We start from the raw sequence: 5,891 nt of genomic DNA, 5'->3' as shown, positions 1-5,891 counted from the left end.
TTTACAATATATTTTTCGCACATGATTGTCTTCTCTCTACTAAGGCAGGCCTAAAAGAATATAAAACCTTGTAAATATTATAAAAACATTCAGCAGAGCATCATGGCAATTGATAAGTTTTGACAAATTTGGATTTTTCTTTAGTAAGAAAGTCTATCCCAAACACCAAACAATGGTGTCTAAACTACTAAAAGCTAAAACCTTTGAAGTTATAATAGAAAAAATGGAACACAAAATACAAGGATGGAAAAATAAACTTCTACCTCAAATCAGTAAACTTGTTCTTAATAAGTCTTTCATTTCCTGTACGCTTTCCTTTCAAATGGGTTGTTTTGTAACCCCAAAGAAAATAACTAATAAAAATAGATGCAATTCAAATGGATTTTTGGTGGTAAAAGGTACATAATTCTAAAGGTTTCTATCCTAAGGCTTAGTCTTGCTTGTCCAATCCTATGCACAAAGGAGGTTATGCTTTAAAGATACAAATAAAACAAATTTGGATATGCTTGCAAAAGTACCATGGAGAATGATTAATGAACCAAACTCTTTATGGGCCTCACTCTTAAATGGAAAAAGTCTGCCCCGAGAGTTAAACCTTCCAAGTCATGTTCCTGGATTTTGAATTGTATCTGCAAAGGTCTTAAGCTTCTAAATCAAAATAGTATATAGGAAGTGTTGGAGAAAATGAGTTTTAATAAAAAGGTTTTTTGGTCTTGGTGTGGTTTGATCTAATGACCTAAGGGTCTAAGGATACTTACTCATTTTTGGGTGAATGAAATGGAACCTTTAGTCCCACATTGTGGAAAACTAAAGAGGAGATCCACTATATAATCATACTCTTACGTACGTATTGTGAAACGAGGATGGAGCGGGTGGGGCAAAATAAACATATCCAAACCCATGCGATATGCACGTATGCCGTGCACCGAGTCCCTCTCCTTCACGGATTTATTTTTGGCGAGTTCTTGTTTAGGAAATTAATTCCAAAAATATTTTCTTAAGAGTTTTATTTATGGGTAAATTCCTTTTACGTGTTTTACTTGTTATTTAAAAAAAAACAAAACCTAACTTGATTTGTAAGTATTTCATCCTATAAATACAACACAAAATTATGTTTTCTAAACATACAAGTAGCGGCCATCTTTCTGTCTACTTTTCTTCTTCTTCTTGCTTTTATTTTTGTGCGGCGTTTTACTTCCATCCCTGTTGCTGAGTTCAAGAGTGGATAACTTGCGTTGTGCTAACTCAAGTTATATCCGACAGTCTTATCCTGGACACATCTTCGCTGTGAGGGGTTTAGCATTACTCATCTCGAGTATACCCGCGAACTAATGTGTTAAGGACAACTTGTTGAACCCGTGATTCTTCCCTCATCAAATTGTTTCGGTAGAGTTGTTTTGAATTAGTTCTTTACATATTATTTTTTGATACATCTAACGTGTTGTTCATTGTTGCAAGATCACAGCAATCTTAACACGTTATTATTCCTTGCAACGATGTCAACAATGAAAACAAATATCAACGTCGAAAGACCACAGAAGTTTAACGGAAAGGATTTCAACAGATGGCAATCCAAGATGTTGTTTTTCCTGAGCAATCATGATTTGGACGCAGTACTGCAGGGTCCTCTTAATGTTTTGATGAATAAAGAAGATAATACTGATGATGATAAAATGTATTATACAAGGGGTGACTATATGGCTAAAAATTATATCATGAATGGCTTGGAATATGCGATGTATGATTTTTGCAATGCTAAAGATAACTTGACTGCTTATGATTTGTGGACTTCGTTAGAAGGAAAGTACCAAGATGAGACTGCAGGAAGCAAGAAATTTCTGGTAGCAAAGTTTATGGAGTTCAAGATGACGAGTGATAAGTCTGTTGTTGATCAATTCCTCGAACTTCAACAAATCATTAACGATATTCTCGCTGAAGGTATGGTCATTGATGAGACATTGCAAGTGTCTGCGGTGATTGAGAAGTTACCATCTTCTTGGTCGGAGTACAAGAAAAAGATAAGACATGACACTGGCGAGATCAACATGGTTGAATTGGGAAATAAGATTCAAGTGGAAGAGATGTTATGCGCCAAAGACAAAAACGTGTCATATGCAAGGGACATGACTAACAACGCTCATATGTCTGAACACGAGTCTTCAAAAACTGGAAAAGGTGACAATAACAATCGCAAATCGAAACATGCTCCTCACAAGAATGGTACGTTTCATAGACCAGAATCTAGCATTATTAAAATTATGGGTCCTTGTTGGGTGTGTGGAAATACTGGTCATATGGCAGTTCACTGTAGACAACGTACGGATAAGAAGAAGAATGCTAACTTGGTTGACAAGATCAAAGACGAGTTTTTTGCTGTGGTGTTTGAAGTTAATTTGGTGACCAATTTAATGGACTGGTGGGTCGACTCTGGAGCTACTAAGCATGTATGTGGGAACATAGACTTGTTCACCTCCTACCAGAAGGTAGGGGAAGGCGAGAAACTCTATGTGGGTAACTAATTTGCATCAGAGGTTGCAGGAAAAGGAAAGGTCGGTCTGAAGCTCACATCTGGAAAGACTCTCACATTAAATGAAGTTATTCATGTTCCAGACATCTGCAAAAATCTTATTTCTTGTTCTGTTTTAGATGATAAGGGTTTTAAAGTTACAATTAAGTCTGGAAAACTGATAGTAACTAAGGGAAATGATTATGTGGGTAAGGGTTATAAGACTGGGGGTCTATATAAACTTAATGTAACCTGTCCTGAAGTGAAATTGAATGATTCTTCTGCTTATATGTGTGTGTGTCATTGAATGTTTGGCATGGTATACTTGGTCATGTAAATTATAAATCAATGCATAAACTGGCTAGCGTAGGCTGCATACCCAAATTCACTTTAGATAAAAAATCATAAGTGTGAGATTTGCGAGGAATCTAAGCATGCTAAGAAATCATTCAATAAGAATGTCCAGAGAAACTATAAACCCTTAGACTTAATCCACTCAGACCTAGTTGATATGAAGTCAGTTCAAACAAGAGGTGGTAAGAAATGTTTATTTACTTTTATAGATGATTGTACGGGGTACTTCCATGTTTACTTACTTAGAGGGAAGGACGATTCCTTAGAAGCCTTTAAGATATATAAACGTGAAGTTGAAAACCAATTGAATACTACCATTAAAACTGTTAGGTCTGACCGTCGTGGTGAGTATGAAATTCCCATAGGAGATTTCTGCGAAGAACATGGCATAATACATGAGACTACATCCTCTAATTCACCTCAATCCAATAGTGTAGCTGAATGTAAGAACGCACCCTTAAGGATATGATGAATGCCATGTTGATTATTTCAGGATTACCTTCGAATTTGTGGAGGGAGGCTATCCTCTCGGTCAATTACATCCTGAACAGAGTACCCTTTAAAGGATCAAATAAAACTCCATATGAGTTATGGAAAGGTAGACAACCATCTTATGCTTACTTCAAAGTCTGGGGGTGCTTGGCAAAGGTGGCCACCCCTCCTCCTAAGAAAAATAAGATAGGACCCAAAACGTTGATTGTGTTTTTATAGGGTATCCTGAGCATAATAGTGCTTATAGGTTTATGGTTGTGAGTTCTGAAATTTCTGACATAGGATTGAATACTATTATGGAGTCTAGGTATGCTGAGTTCTTTGAGAATGTTTTTCCTATGAAACGTGATTCTCGAAAGAGATGTTTAGATGATCCCCTAGAATTTCAACTCCAGTCAGTCATTACCTTTAGAGGAAGATGAACCAAATAGAACCTAGAAGAGGTAAAAGGGTTAAAACTATGAAAACCTATCCTGGTTGCATTACATACCTAGCCGAGTCTGATCCTCAGACTTACAAGAAGCCATGACTTGTCCTGAAGCTCCGTGGTGGAAAGAAGCTTCAATTAGTGAAATGGATTCCATTCGAGAAAACGGTACTTTTGAACTTGTAGATTTACCTCCAGGGTCTAAGGCCATAGGTTGTAAATGGATTTTCAAGAGAAAACGTAATATAAATGGAACTATTGAAAAATACAAGGCTAGGTTGGTAGCGAAAGGCTATAAACAGATAGAAGGTATAGACTTCTTTGATACATATTCACCAGTAAGTAGAATTAGCTCCATTAGGATGTTAATTGCTATAGCTTCTGTCCATAACCTACAGATACATCAAATGGATGTAAAGACAGCGTTTTTGAATGGTGAATTAGATGAAGAAATTTATATGGAACAACCCGAAGGATTTGTAGTTAAAGGTTGTGAAAAAGTTTGTAAACTGAAATCTTTGTATGGATTGAAACAAGCACCTAAACAGTGGCATGAGAAATTTGATCATGTGATGATTTCTAGTGGTTTTAGAATTAATGAATCTGATAAGTGTGTTTATACTAAACTTGTCAAGGATGCCTGTGTGATTGTATGCTTGTATGTTGATGATATGCTTATACTAGGTACAAACATGGATGTTATTAATACCACTAAGAAAATGTTGAATGAGAACTTTGACATGAAAGACTTAGGCCCCGCTGATGTCATATTAGGGATGAAGATTAGAAAAACTTCTAATGGCTATAGTCTGAGTCAGTCTCATTATGTTGAATCCATACTTAAGAAATATAATCAGTTTGACTGTAAACCTGTTTGCACTCCATATGATTCTTCTTGCAAACTCATGAAGAATAAGGGTGTAGGTGTTAACCAACTTGAATACTCAAGAGTCATAGGAAGTCTGATGTTTGATGAATTGTACGAGACCAGACATTGCTTATGCTGTGAGTAGGTTAAGCAGGTATACTTGTAATCCAGGGCAAACATTGGGATGCACTTAATAGAGTGCTAAAGTACTTGAAGTACACAATGACCTTTTGTTTGAATTACGAAGGGTATCCGGCCGTCCTTGAGGGATTTTGCGATGCGAACTGGATAGCAGACTCAGAGGAGTCTAAGTCTACGAGTGGATATGTATTCACTCTAGCAGGTGCGTCTGTATCTTGGAAGAGTTCCAAACAGACATGTATAGCTCGCTCAACTATGGAGTCGGAGTTTATTGCGTTAGATAAAGCAGGAGAGGAGGCCGAATGGCTAAGAAACTTTTTAGAAGATATTCCTCTCTGGCATAGGCCTGTGCCAGCTATATCTATACATTGTGACACAAATCTGCAATAGGTAGAGCTAAAAATAGCTTCTACAATGGAAAGTCTATACATATGCGTAGAAGACATGATTCTTTGAAATTACTAATCTCAACAGGCGTTATTTCCATAGATTGGACAAGGTCCAAGGAGAATATCGCGGACCCTTTGACGAAAGGCTTGTCCAAGGAGATAGTTAGTAAAGCATCGAAGGGGATGGGGCTTAGGCTCAAATAATTAAACTTGCCATGAAGGATACTCAACCTTGCTGACTGGAGATTCCAAGATCAAGGTTTCGAATGAGACAACTAATTTGTGGTAGTTAAAGGTAAACACTATCAGAATTTTATTATCTGTCCCTTCCCTATGGTGTTGATGTGATAGTGTGACTGCATGTGGAGGATGACTTTTAATAAGTCTTAATGAGTTCTATAGTTTCAATTTAAGATTGAAGGGGGTGTAGCAGTAACACTCTTGATGGAACTCACCTATCTGAATGAGGAAGTGGGTCGCTTCATATGAGAATAGAGTCGATTCTCTAGAGCATTCTGAGAAACATGATATGCCCAGGCCAAATTGGACAAAACGACACGAACTTAGCAACGCCAGTAGGATATCATGCGTAATTGTTGTTGCGAATTACACCAAACGCTAACAGTTCAAGACTATGTTCACTGCCTAGCAAGTAAGTCCAGTAACTTCTCACTAAGTAAGGGTTCAAGACCTCATGGACACCTTTGCCTAAAT

Source organism: Papaver somniferum, chromosome 8 (assembly GCF_003573695.1).
Source record: "Papaver somniferum cultivar HN1 chromosome 8, ASM357369v1, whole genome shotgun sequence".
Classification (NCBI taxonomy): Eukaryota; Viridiplantae; Streptophyta; class Magnoliopsida; order Ranunculales; family Papaveraceae; genus Papaver; species Papaver somniferum.
The sequence above is the reverse complement of the archived record's forward strand: the minus strand, read 5'-3'. Positions refer to the sequence as shown.